Here is a 14902-nt window from a genome sequence, read left to right as displayed (position 1 = left end):
GACAGAGACATAAAGAGACAGGTGCAGAGAGACAGAGAAATATAGCGAAAGATAGAAGAAAAGAAAGAGAAGACAAAATGACAAAGACTGAAGGATAGAAAGGAGATTAGACAAACCAAAAGACACAAAAACTGAGACAGAAACAAGAGATAGAGAAAGAAACTGAGACTGACAAAGGAATAAACAGACCTCCAAGAATTCAGTCAGTAGTGGAGCTGCTCCCCAACCTTGTTTGGGTGGACTTGGGGGTGAGAGAGAGTACCTGTTTCCGACAGCCACACTGTTCTACATGTGCTACTGGAAATGAACAACAATCAGGGAGGCTCTGATCAGAAGAAAAGACTTGCAGGTTCTGGAAAAGTCACTGCGGTAATTACCATGAACAATAATGAAGAATCTGTCATTGAATTCAGTTTTTGGCCCTTCTCCACAAGGTTCAGATTGAAATGATTTTTCAGAGCTAAAATGAGACCTGAGCAGACAGCTGCCATGTGGCTGAGACCACAAACAGACCATCTGCTCAAGTTTACAGTAAGAAGAACAGCATGTGAGTGTCTTAAAACCTCGAGCAAGAGGCTCTATTGGGGAAAAAAAATTACAGAAGAGCTCATTCTTTGGCACTGCTTGACTAAGTGTTTTAATGGATGTGTTTATTTCTTTCTAGCCTGGAAATCTCTTTTGTAAAAAATACACTTTTTATTAGAAACTTAACATTAAACCCCCAAGTGAACTATTCTCACTCATTAATTATGTGCATTTTAATTAATGAATTTCAATACATTAACTATCCCAACACTTTTAATTTCACTCTAAGTTCACAGCAGGATTTTTTTATCCATTGATTCTTATGAATGAACACTGATTTTGTGAATCAGGCAGGGATTGTGCTCTTTTCTCAACTTTGTATCTCTCCCAGCACCTAACTTAACAAATGTTTGTGGAATTAAGGTTGACCAGCCAGACGTAGAGTCAAGAAAACCTGAGTTCAAATCCAGCACCAGGCACTTCCTAGTTGTTTGACTCTGGGCAAGTCACTTCACTCTATTTGCCTCAATTTCCTCATCTGTAAAGTGAGCAGGAAAAGGAAATGGCAAACCAGTCCGATATCTTTGTCAAGAAAACTCTAAATGAGACCATGAAAAGTTGTAATGATTCAACAAAATTTCCCTGTAATAGAGATTGTTTGATTTTTGCCTATCTTTGTATCCTCAGTGCTTAGCACAATGCTTGATATGTAGTCGGAGCTTATTAAATGCTAAATGATTGTGTTTCTCATATTGTCTATCTTAATTTCCTAACTGATTACATTAATATGCCATAATTTATATATTTAACATTTTTCTATCATATAACTTGCTTAAGAGTGATGTTTCTTGTTGTCAAAGTACTATAAACTGGAACTTCTATGTAGCATTTAGTACATTGGGGGTGTCAAGCATGCTTGCTTTCCATTTTTTGGTTGCATGGCTGGAAATATCCATAATGTCTACTTTTTGTGCTATATTACTTGGATGCTGGGGCTGATCTTTGGAAAGATATTGTGCATGGAGAAACTGGCAAAACTTGTTCTCATGATCAAGTCACTTTTGTCCTCAGATTCATCATCTGTAAAATTAATGAATGCCTTACCAGTACCAAGATGGATAGGACTGTTCAGTCTGTAAGATCTTTGAGTCATTGATGCATGATGGACAATAGTGATATGGGATGGGGAACAAATTTAAGTGTTTAAAGTAAATAAAAGATTAAGGACAGTGGAGGGAAGTGGCAACAATAATTCCTTTAATCTTAAAAAAAACCTTAGCTCCTTTGAAAACAAACTCTTATCAAATATCTACAGTAGGCAGAGCCCTGTGCTTTAATGGGGCATATAGATTAAGGAGGGGAAAAGACTATAAGTACGGATAATTTAGATGCATGATTAAGTATATTGGAGAATTATTTTTAAAGTGCTATGTGAGATCTAAAAAGGTAGATTTTTATTTACCAAGAGAATCAGGGAAAGACTACATAAGGGTCTTTAATGGATGGATAGTATTTCAATTGCCAAACAGAAGGGCAATAAATTTTAAGCATATGAATAAAAGCATGAGAGTCTGAAGAATACACAGGATGTTCAAGACAGGGAGATGAAGATGAAAGCAGAGAAAAATTGGGTTTGGTTAAACTGAGGTATCTTGAAGGATGTAATATCAAATAAAATTAGAAATGGAAAAGGTGTCATATTATAGAGAACACTGAATTCTAAGAAAAGAACTTTAAATTTTCCTCAATAGGCAATAGGGAACCCTTGAGGATTTTTGAGCAGAGGAGAGACATAACATATTTGAAAAGAATGTTTATCTTGGCAGCAGTTAGAACAACCTACGATATGATGAAAGCAGATGGAAAGACAACATGGTCTGGTGGAAGAAATCCTAGATCTTGAAGATATGACTGAGTTTTGGTGCTACCAATTTCCGCTGGTGTCACCTGTAGCACATTGTTTTAACTTTTAAATCTCAATTTTTTTCATTTGTAAAATTGGGACAACACCTGCTCTACCTACCTAACAAGTTTGCTGTGAAGATAAAGAATATGAATGTAAAACGCTTTGTGATTCAGAGTGCTATACAAATGTAAATTATTATTATTTATTTTTAGGAAGAAGAACTGAGATGAGGAAAGGTACAAGGAGAAGTCTTGTGTGGCTGAACTTCCTGAAACTGGTAATGTGGTAACTAGACCCTGAGCATGATTTCAAAGGGATGTAGGCCTTAATTCAGAAGTCACAAGGTCACAGAGAAACAAAGGATATGAAATCCAGGAAGATGTTCTTTAAGAATAAAAAAAATCAGAGAATCTTCAGGTCCATCAGTGGCAGAGGCCCCCATAGGAGAATGATAGGTGATTGCTATTGAACTTGTTTGCTGAAATGGGCCATCAACCCAGGAAAAGGATGGTATGCTGAATGTCTAGGGAATGGGAGGGTCACCTACAGGACCACTTCAGGTCAATATGGAAAGGAAGTTCTTTTTTTTTTCTGTTAAACTCTTAAAGTCAGGGATATGCTAATAAATGCTTAACAATTGACTCTCTGGGAAAGAAAGTTGTACATATGACACTTTTAAGTTTAATTTGTATAATTAAAATTTCCCCATAAGTTTCTTATGTTGTTTAATTGTGTCTGACTCTGAGATCCTGTTTAGGGGTTTTCTTGGCAAATATATTGGAGTGCCATTTCCTTCTTCAACTTATTTGACAGATAAGGATCTAAGACAAATAGGGTCACACAGCTAGTAAGTGTCAAAAGTCAGATTTGAACTCAGGAAGATAAGTCTTCTTCACTCCAGGTCTTCACTCTATCCACAACAACAACAAAAAAATCTATTAACAAAACAATAAATCAGTCTGTAATTTGTAGCTTGCCAACTTCTGGGGTATAAATGTTCATTGTTTTGGTTTAAGGTAGTTCTAGCATAGCCCTGCTAAAGGGGAATTTTTCTTAGGTCAAAGATTGTGAAGGGTTGAGAAACAGGAAAACATGAATATACCAATGCTCAGCTTTTAGCAGAACCCTCCTGGTGGGGCTTGAGGAAAACCCCAGCCAAATTAAAGGAAATGAAAAGAGTCATTAGGAAGTTGGAGATGGGTAGAATGATAGCCTCATAAAAATAATTTTTCTGCCAAAATAATCTTTCTAATGAAAAGCTGAATGATATAGCGAAAAGACTGTGGGACTTGCATTTAAGAGAGTAATGAGTTTTAATCTGACGTCTGACCATTAACTAGCTAGGTAACTTTTATAAATCCCAGTCTTCTCATCTATAAAATGAGGATAATGCCACTGGTGGTACCTATTTCACAGGGTGGCTATGAATCTCATACATCTCTACAAATCTAAATCAGTATAGAAACATCAGCTATTGAGGTTAAATACAGATCTTACTATGTCATCATTTAATCCAAAATCTTCAGAGGTTTCCCCTTTCCTTCTCCCCCTTGCCTTTTAACTTCTTTTACTCTTTATAAAGTAATCCGACTCCCACCAACCTTTCCATCTGTATTTCACATGACTCCATTTCACTTCCTTTGTGTTTAAACCAAAATAAACCACTGTGTGTTCGCTCATCTCTTGGTTGCTTGCTTTCATTGCTTGTATTGTTCTACATGCTGGGAATGAATGTTTTTGTCCTCTTCTATGCCTGCTGAAATCCTTCTCTTCTTTCAAAGTTTATATGCTATCTATTCCATTTACTAACTATATACCCTTCAAGTATGTTTCTATAAGTATATATTACTCCCCAGCTGGTGAAGGGGTAACTAGTACGAAAGATATACATACCATGTACACATGGAAGGATCTTTTTTTATTGCTTAGTTTCTGCTATGTTTGTTGCTATGCTTTCTGAGTAATTAGTTTTTGCTTAGAATGATGTGCTCTCTTGTCACTTGGTAAAAATGAACACATTCATAGAGGTTTATGAGCTAAGTTGTTGAATGGGTGCTAAGTCACCTGAGATGGCTTTCTAGGCTTGCCAGTGGGCTATATTTGTGAATCATTATTATTACTTATTTCCTATTACACAGGATTAATGTAGGACTCAAAAAAAAGAATGTACATGAAGCACTTTGTTAATCTTAAAACAACAAAACTTAAGTTGTTATTATTATTATTATCTCCTTTTGAACTTGGAATGGAAATTTTCATTTCTATATCTTTAGTACCTAGAACAGGTCCTTAAACATAGTAGTCACTTAATACTTGAACTAAATTAATTCTTGGATTAAATTGAAGTTTGTCTTGGCTACCAAATCTTGTTTGTTGGCTCTTAATTATTCTTTTCAGGGGCAACCAGGTGGAGTAGTGGTTAGAACACTGGGCTGGGAATCAGGAAGATTCATTTCCTTGAGTTCAAATCTGGCATCAGATACTGACTGTGTGACCCTAGGCAAATCATTTAACCCTTTGTACCTCAGTTTCTTCATCTGTAAGATGAGCTGGAAAAGGAAATAGCAAACCATTCTAGTATCTTTGCTAAGAAAATCCCAAATGGGGTCATAAAGAGTTAGACAATACTGAAACGACTGAAAGATAACATTTGTCCTGAATATATCTTGTTTGTATATATCTGTTTGCATTTGTTTCCCACATACCCACTCTACTATTAGATTGTGGATAGGGATGATATTTTGCCTCTTTTTGTATCCCTGCTGCTTCATGCAGTGCCTTGCACATAGTAAGTACTTAATAAATGCATATTGATTGAGTGATTGATCTAGTCCAATGCCTTTATTTTACAAATGAGGAAGCAGAGGCCCATAGAAATCAAATGACTTGATCAATGCTACAGTGATATTAAGGAGTAAGATTCAAACAGAAGTCTTCTGCCTCCAAATTCACTTTGCTTTCCACTATATCAGGCTACACCTTAGAATGTGATTAAAGGTAATTTTCTTAGAAGAAGTGGAAGTGAAATGCAGAGTATGATTAGCGACATAAGCAAGAAGTAGATTGACTAAGTAAAAAATTCCAAATATCAGAAATCAAAGAGATCTAATCCAATGCCCTCAGTGGATCTAAGTTCAAATCCTACCTCTTATACTATGTAATTTGGGCAAGTCACTTAACTTCCAAGGGTCTCAATTCATCAACTATAAAATGAAAAAATTTGGCTAGATGAACTTTGGGGTCCTATCTAGATCCAGATCTATGATTATATAAGTCAAGTAGTTATATGATCTTTGAGTTTCCTTTCAGCTCTAGTTTAATGATCTATAACTTGCCCAATAATGATGCAATAAGTTAGGGTCATCTGGAATTAGAACCCATATCTGTGAAATAGTTTGCAATTCTATAATATTTAATAAACTTCAATGAGCTTTTATGCAATAACCTTTCCTGGTTACCAACTCCCTCCTGGAAGCTAGCTGTAAGTCTTCAAGCAGGAGGAGGTCATGTTCTTCAGATCTACTGACTCTTCATCTTGGCCTAAGGAAATTGAAACAGATGTGCTCAGATTTCTTTGAACTCTGTACTCCCCAGAACCAGAGTAGTTGGGGAAAATGGGTGCCAAATAATTGTTCAATTCACTTCAATATTAACTGCTTACTTATTATGTCCAAAACTTTGTGCCAAGGTCTGGAGAAAATACAAAGTTTAGTTGATGCACAATTCCTTTGAAGGCATGGATTGCTTGGCTATCAAATTAAAGACACAAAGCAGATGCTGAATCAAAAAATCTCAACAAATTTGAACAATGGACTAAATCAGATGAAATTTAATATGTGAGATCTTATACTTAGGTTCAAAGAATCACTTGAATAATTATGGAATAGAGAAGTGATGGCTAAATATTAGTTCAAAGGAGAAAATGTACAGTTTTGTTTTTCCTTTGGGGAAAGTCAAATGAGACAATGAAATGTTTTTTGTGAGTGTACTAATGTATCTCTTTCCCATTTTGGAGGAGAAGAAATAATAGGAAATTACTGAGAATGAACTAGTACTCCTAGAAAACATATAGGGTGGAAGTCATTTGGAATGAATACCAAGCACATATAATACTTGAATCAATTCCTTATTCATTACATTGTCATTCTATTTTAATTAGATATCTTTTATTTGAATTCATGTATCATCTTATTTGACCTGCTACAAAATGGTACATTGGTAGAGATTCAGAGCTATGAATTTGAATAAACAACTATCACAACAGTACCTTGAACCTTTGTGTAGCCAAGAAGTGGGCCATACCAAAAGGGAATCAGGGTAAGATAACAATTTAGATTTATTTAGTAAACTAAGATTTACAAAATACTTTGCTTTCAACAACCCCACACATAGTTCATGTTATTATCATTTTTATTATCAATAGAATTTATGTAGTGGGCCTCTAAGTGGTACAGTGGATAAAGTGCTAGCCCCAGAGTCAGGAAGTCCTGAGTTCAAATTTTACTCAGATATTTTCCAATTGTGTCATCCTGGACAAGTTATGTTAGGTTCTTACTAAGTGCTAATGAGATAATGAGATATTAGGTTTTTACTAAGTGCTAAGTCGGTACTTAACAATTTTCTAGTTCCAGCCTTTCCTGGAAGTTTGACTTGTGAAATCCTGGGGAAGAGCTTGCATGCTTAGGAGAAGCAAGTTCATTGGTTGAAGTACTTCTTCCCAGAAGCCTTTTCATTATCCCACGCCCATTCTCTAGGAGGATAAAGAGGGCAGCTCTGGAGGAAAAAGTCAGAATCTGCTCTAGATCAGACTTGAGGCAGCTCTCTGCAGGAAGGGAAATCACTTCTCTGGACGAGAGTTAACAGCAACTGTCTGGAGACAACAGTTCTCTACAGGAAGAAGAATCTGTCTGAGAGATTTAAATTGACACAGTAGATCTCCTCCCAGAGAGAGATTGGCAGCTTCTGGAGACAACAGCATGTTACATATGGGCGCCCAATGTGGGGCAAGGACTTTTGCTTATCCTGACAAGGACTTATTCTGAGCCCTTCAGAGGAGCTAGACAGGACCATCGCAAAGTTACTTAAACTTTTTACCCCAGGTTCCTCAACTATAAAATGGGAATAACAGCAGCACCTATCTTCCAGGGTTGTTACAAGGATCAAATGAGATAATAATTTAAAAGTATTTATTTAGCACAGTGCCTATCATATGGAAAGCATTATATGTGATTGTTATTATTATCATCATAATTTTTATTATTATGGATTTCCTTATAATCATTTTTTTCTCTATTTTACAAATGGAAAAACTGAGGCTCAGAGAAGTTGTGATTTGCCCTTGATCAAATAACTAGTAAGTGCAGATGTTTGCATTTAAACCTAGTTCTCTTCCCATTATGTCTAGTGTTTCTTTCTCCACTTCCTCACTCAGATCTCTCCTGTATCTGACTTTATAGAGCACTCACCACTTGTAGCACATATCCTGACTGCCTACTATTCTTTTAGTGTTTTGTGTTTATATCTTTTCTCCTTGTTTATATTACAAGTCTCTTAAGAGTGGGGACTCTATATTATACTTCTCTTGATATTTCCTGTTTTGCTAAGCATAATTTTGAACATATAATAAGAGATTCAATAAATACCTATAAAGAATTAATTAGAATTTTATGTCCTCTGGCAAACTGACCTTTTTCCACCAGCCCCTGAAATTCCCCAACTATATCTCAGCTGCCCAGAGTTTAATTCCACCAAACAGTGAAAAGATAGCTAAACTTGGAGTCATGTGAGATTTGAGTCTTATACCAGACACTTATTATTTATATGATCATAGAGAAGTCACTTTCTCAGAGCCTCAGTTTCTTATTCATAAAACAAGGATCATAATGCTATAAGAACCTACATCATAAAGTTATTATAAGAAAAATATTTTTGGCAGCTCTTTTCTCAGGGCATAGAATTGGAATTGAGGGGATGGCCATCATTTGGGAAATGGCTGATGTGGTATATGATTGTGATATGGTATATGATTATGATGGAATACTGTTATTCTATAGGAAATGATGAGCCGGATACTATCAGAAAAACCCGGAAAGTTCTCCATAAGCTCATACAAAGTGAAATGTACTGTGTACAAAGTAATAGCAATGTTGTGGGATGATCAGCTGTGAATGACTTTGCTATTTTCAGCAATAAAACAATCCAGGACTACTTTAAAAGAGTTATGATGAAAAATGTCATACATACCTAGAGAAAGAACTAATTGTGCTTGAATATACATTGAAGTATATTTTTTTTACTTTATTTTCCTTGAGGGTTGTTTTTTTTTTTTTTTTGGTGGGAGGAGATCTGTGTTTTCTTTTGCAACATGACTTCTATAAATTTTATAATTTTATAAAATTGTTTTGTATAACTTCATATGTGCCTTTTCAATGAGGAGGGAGGAAGGAAAATAGTTTGGCACTTAAAGTTTTTTTTTAAATGTAAAAAATTATTTTACATGTAACTGGGGAAAATAAAAATATTAAAAATAAGTTTATTGTAAGGCTCAAGGGAGAAAATGTGTTTAAAATGCTTTGCAAACTTTTAAGTGCTATATAGTTCCCATTAGATTTATGATAAGAATCTTTGCGGCTCTTTCCTTATATTAGCACCCTGATTTACACCAATTCTTCTTATATAGAACAAAATTCAGTTTGCCTACTAAAATATTAATATTTATAAGAGGTTTGAATTAACTTGAAATCTATTTCTCTGTCCCCAAAACTGAAGTGAATAAAAACTATTTAATTGAGACTTCCACCCTCATTTTTGCTGTGCTTCCTGAATTTTTAACATAGATCTCTTCTAAGAAATAGAAATTTGTAAACTTAAAAATCACATTCCCTATATAACTCCATTTAAGTATAGCTTAGCATTCTCTTAACCTTTGCAAACATAGAACTACAATCTCAGAACTAAAAAGGAGCCTGGGCTTTATCTAATCTCTTACTTTCCATAATAGGAATGTGATTGTCATTTTTTTCTTGTTCATTTTTATATTTGTCTCCTGAACATCTTCTTACTTTTTTATAACAATGTTCTTCTTTCATCTTTATTTCATCCTCTAAAACCTACCTGATGGACTAATTTTTTTTCCCAAGAAACCTATTTAATTCTTCAATGTCTGCCTAAGATAATTGCCTGTAATGAAAATTTATAATCACATTATATGATGCAACCAGGATTGGAGTGAGAATGGGATATGCACTCTGGGACATCACCAATCATTTTGACCTTTGTTCTGCCACTGGACTTTAATGTCTCAAAAAGAGTGAGGTGACAACTTTGTGCAACTTTCCATCACTTAAATTCAACTCAAGAGTCAAGATATCATTCTGTATCAATAGTCCTCTTCAAAATGAAAAATAAATAGCAACAACAGTTATTAGTCCTGAAAGTTGTAAAGATTTACTAGCAATTAATGCTATAGAAAAGGAGAACATGCTCTTTTGGTAGTGAACTCTACTTCTCTAGAGATCTTCAAGTAAAAGACTGAATGGCTACTGTCAGTTACTGCTGTTGTGATATGGGTCACATATAACCCCAAGATTCTGTGATTCGGATTCTAACTTGATGTGTGGCCATAGGTAAATAATTTGCTCTTTTGGTTTTCTGTAAAATGGGAAAAATGGGTTAAGAGAAAATGTTCTCCAAGATCTTTTCTTCCCTATTCAGGTTCTAAATTTTTCCTTCTTTAAAAAGAGGGTTTGATTAGATGAAATTGTCCAAAAGTTCTTTCCAGCTCTCACATTCTATCATGTTGACTCCTTGTGTGACTTGGCAAGTGTCTTCTCCTCTTTGGGTCTCAGCTCCAACATCTGCAAAATGAAGGGGCTGAACCAGAACAGAGGGGAGTCAAACTCAGGTCATTTGGCAAAATTCCTGAGTAGACCTGATCCTGATTAAAATGCATTTGGGAAATGTTTAGCAAAATAAATAAAAAATATGATACAACATAAATGATGTTTTCTATGTCTATTTGGATTTGACACCATTGAACTAGAGTATGGATGCCTAAAGTCCCCTCCAGCTCTGAGATTATGATTCTGGCTTATTTTGTAAACCCCAAGATATTGTAGAAGTGAAAGCTATTATTGTTATTACCTCTAAAGCAGCCAATTCACTGTTGGACAGCTTTTCTGATGCAGAACTAAAGTTTTTCCATTTACTGAGCTGATAACCAGCTTTAATTTATGTCTTTTTTCCTGTCCTCATCTTTCTTGACTTCTCAGCAGAATTTGAGACTTCCTTTTTCCTGGATTTTTTCTCCTTCTTTAGTTTCCATGACACTCCTCTTGCTTTCTTTTTCCTTTTTCTTTTTAGTATTAGAATAGACCTTCATATCCTTGAAGAATTCTCATGTCATATCCTATATGTGGAAATATTCTAAGGTTTTTGTCCCATGCTCTCCCCTCATCCACACTTTTTCTCAATTATCTCTGTTGCCTGGGAGTCCACTATCATTTTGATGAAGCAAACTCTCACATCAACACAATCTATCTCTAAATCTCCAAATTTGGTCCTAATTTCTTTCCTGAGGGTCACCACTCTTTCTGTTCTAGCACCTAGCTGTCTAAAGTGTTGGCTTGAGATATTTGCTAACTGGGTGACCTTGGAGTGAGCACTTAAACCCTGTCTGCCTCAGTTTCTAGACCTGACGACAATTTACTTAGCAATTTCTTTGCTAAAAGGTTCTTTATATCCCTCAGAAACTTTATGTCATCTACAGATTTCACAAGTTTCATCCATTTGATTCAGTTCAGTTCATATTTATTATCTACTTAACAATATGTAAGCCACTAGAAACACAAAGACAAAAAAATAACAATTTTTATTTGGGGATAAGAGGGAGGAGAGATCGATTCGAGAAAGCATTATGGATAAGGTAACACATGAGCCAAGCCTTGAAAGAAGATAATGTTTATGGAAGAGGGAGTTCAGGTAGTATGCATTCCCAGAACAAGGAATAGCTTCTACCAATGCATGGAAGTCAGAAATGAATAGAGTATATTGGATAGCTTGTAGCCAACTGTGGCTAGAGAACTAGTGCATAAAGGGGAATGATATGAAATAAGTTGGAAACAAGTTAGAAACCAATGATGGAGTCACTTAAAAGTAAATTATAGAATTTAATTTGATTGTTGAGTTCAAAAGCAGTAGAGGTTTTGATGGGCTGGACCTTTGTCTTAGAAAGAATATTTTGGCAGCTGTGAATAAAAAGGAAAGACAGGAGAAAAGAAACTCAACTAGAAGACTGAGCCCTCATAAAATGTTGAATAATCCATGACTAGAGACTTGATCACTGGGCTTTTTGCTAGATAACTTATCCAATTTGACATGAATCATAATTTTGGGGATCCATTCATTCCAAGAGTTCTATATTCAGCTAAGTATGCCATGATCAAGCCCACAAGTTGTTTTTTTTTAATAATAGCTTTTTACTTTTTAAAATATATACAAAGATAGTTTTCAACATGTATTCCAAATTTTTCTCCCTTTCCCTAGACAAATAATCCAATATATGTTAAACATGTGCAATTCTTCTATACATATTTCTACAATTATTCTGCACAAGAAAAATTAGATCAAAGAGGAAAAAATGAGAAAGAAAAAAAAAGAAGCAAACCAACAACAACAAAGATGAAAATATTATGTTGTACTAGAAAGTATAGGAGTAAATGGACTTTTCCTTAAAATAGTCAGTAGCATCTATTTAAAACCATCAGCAAGCATCATATGTAATGGGGATAAACTGGAACCATTCCCAGTAAGATCAGGGGTGAAACAATGTTGACCATTATCACCATTACTATTCAATATTGTATTAAAAATGCTAGCTTTGGCAATAAGAGAAGGAAAAAAGATGAAAGGAATTAGAGTAGGTAATGAGGAAACCAAATTTGATCAATACAAAATACTATTTAAAATAACTGTCAAAAGTATAAAATATTTGGGAATCTGCCTGCCAAGGGAAAGTCAGGAACTATATGAACAAAACTACAAAACGCTTTCCACACAAATAAAGTCACATCTAAACAAATGGAAAAATATCAAGTGCTCTTGGATAGGTAGAGCGAATATAATAAAGAAGACAATTCTACCTAAACTAATCTATTTATTTAGTGCTATATCAATCAACTCCCAAGAAATTATTTTATTGAACTAGAAAAAATAACAACAAAATTCATCTGGAAGAACAAAAGGTCAAGAATTTCAAGGGAATTAATGAAAAAAAAGCAAGTGAAGGTGGCCTAGCTGTACCAGATCTAAAACTCTATTATAAAGCAGCAATCATAAAAACCATTTGATACTGGCTAAGAAATAGAGCAGTTGATCAGTGGAATAGGTTAGAATCACAGTATAAAATAGTCAATGACTATAGCAGTCTAGTGTTTGACAAACCCAAAGATCCCAGCTTTTGGGATAAGAATTACCTATTTGACAAAAACTGCTGGGAAAATTGGACATTTGTATGGTAGAAACTAGGCATTGACTCACACATAACACCATATACCAAGATAAGGTCGAAATGGGTTTATGATCTAGACATAACGAATGATATTATAAAAAAATTAGAACATAAGATAGTTTACCTCTCAGATATGTGGAGGAGGAAGGAATTTGCAACCAAAGAACTAGAGATCATTAGTGATAAGAAAATAGATAATTTTAATTATATTAAATTAAAAGTTTTTGCACAAACAAAACTAATGCAGACAAGATTAGAAGGGAAACAATAAACTGGGAAAACATTTTTACATTCAAAAGTTCTGATAAAGACCTCATTTCTAAAATATAGAGAGAATTTATAAGAATTTAAGCCATTCCCCAATTGATAAATGGTCAAAGGATATGAATAGACAATTTTCATATGATAAAATTAAAACTATTTCTACTCATATGAAAAGGAGTTCCAAATCATTACTGATCAGAGAAATGCAAATTAAGACAACTCTGATTTACCACTACACACATCTCAGATTGGCTAAGATGACAGGAAAAGATAATGATGAATGTTGGAGGGCATGTGGGAAAACTGGGACACTGATATATTGTTGGTGGAACTGTGAATGGATCCAACTATTGGAGAATAATTTGGAACTATGTTCAAAAAGTTATCAAACTGTGCATACCCTTTGACCCAGCACTGTTCCTACTGGGCTTATATCCCAAAAAGATCTTAAAGGAGGGAAAGGGACCCACACGTGCAAAAATGTTTGTGGCAGCCCTTTTTGTTGTGGCAAGAAACTGGAAACTGAATGGATGAATGGAGAATGGCTGAATAAATTATGGCATATGAATTTTATGGAATATTATTACTTTTTTTTTTCCCCCTGAGGTTGAGTTTAAGTGACTTGCCCAGGGTCACACAGCTAGGAAGTGTTAAGTGTCTGAGATCACATTTGAACTCCCGTCCTCCTGAATTCAAGGCTGGTGGTCTATCCACTGCGCCATCTAGATGCCCCTTATGGAATATTATTGTTCTTTAAGAAACAACCAGCAGGATGATTTCAAAGAAGCCTGGAGAGACTTAACATGAACTGATGCTAAATGAAATGAGCAGAACCAGGAGGTCATTATACACAGCAACAAGACCATATGATGATCAGTTCTGATGGATGTGGCTCTCTTTAACAATGAGATAATTCAAACTAATTCCAATTGTTCATTGATGAAGAGAGCCATCTATACCGAGAGAAGACTGTGGGAACTGAATGTGGACTACAACATAGCATTCTCACTCTTTCTGTTGTTTGCTTGTATTTTATTTTCTTTCCTAGTTTTTTTTCTTCTTTCTTGATCCGATTTTTCTTGTGCAGCAATATATGTATACATATATTGGATCTAACATATATTTTAACATATTTAACATATATTGAACTACTTGCCATCTAGGGCAGGGGGTAAGGAAAAGGAGAGGATAATTTGGAACAGAAGGCTTTGCAAGGGTCAATGCTGAAAAATTACCCTTGCATATGTTTTGTAAATAAAAAGCTTTAATTAAAAAAAAGAAAAGAAAATACTATGTTGTGATCCACATTCAGTTCCATAGTCCTCTTTCTGGATGCAGATGGCTCTCTACATCACAAATCTATTGGAATGGGCCTGAATCATCTCGTTGTGGAAAAGAGCCACGTCCATCATAGTTGATCATCACATAAATTTGTTGATGCTGTATACCAAGTTCTCTTGATTCTACTCATTTTACTTAGGATCAGTTCACATAAGTCTTTCTGAAATCATCCTGCTGGTCATTTCTTATAGAACAATAATGTTCCATTACATTCATATACCATAACTTATTCAGCCATTCTCCAACTGATGGGTGTCCACTCAGTTTCCAGTTAGTTGCCACTACAAAAAGAGCTACTACATCAAGATAATTGTATAAATATGTATGCATATGTTGGATTTAACATATATTTTTACCAT

The sequence above is a fragment of the Sminthopsis crassicaudata genome, chromosome 1, assembly GCF_048593235.1.
Source record: "Sminthopsis crassicaudata isolate SCR6 chromosome 1, ASM4859323v1, whole genome shotgun sequence".
NCBI classification, from domain to species: Eukaryota; Metazoa; Chordata; class Mammalia; order Dasyuromorphia; family Dasyuridae; genus Sminthopsis; species Sminthopsis crassicaudata.
Note: the sequence above shows the minus strand (reverse complement) of the source record.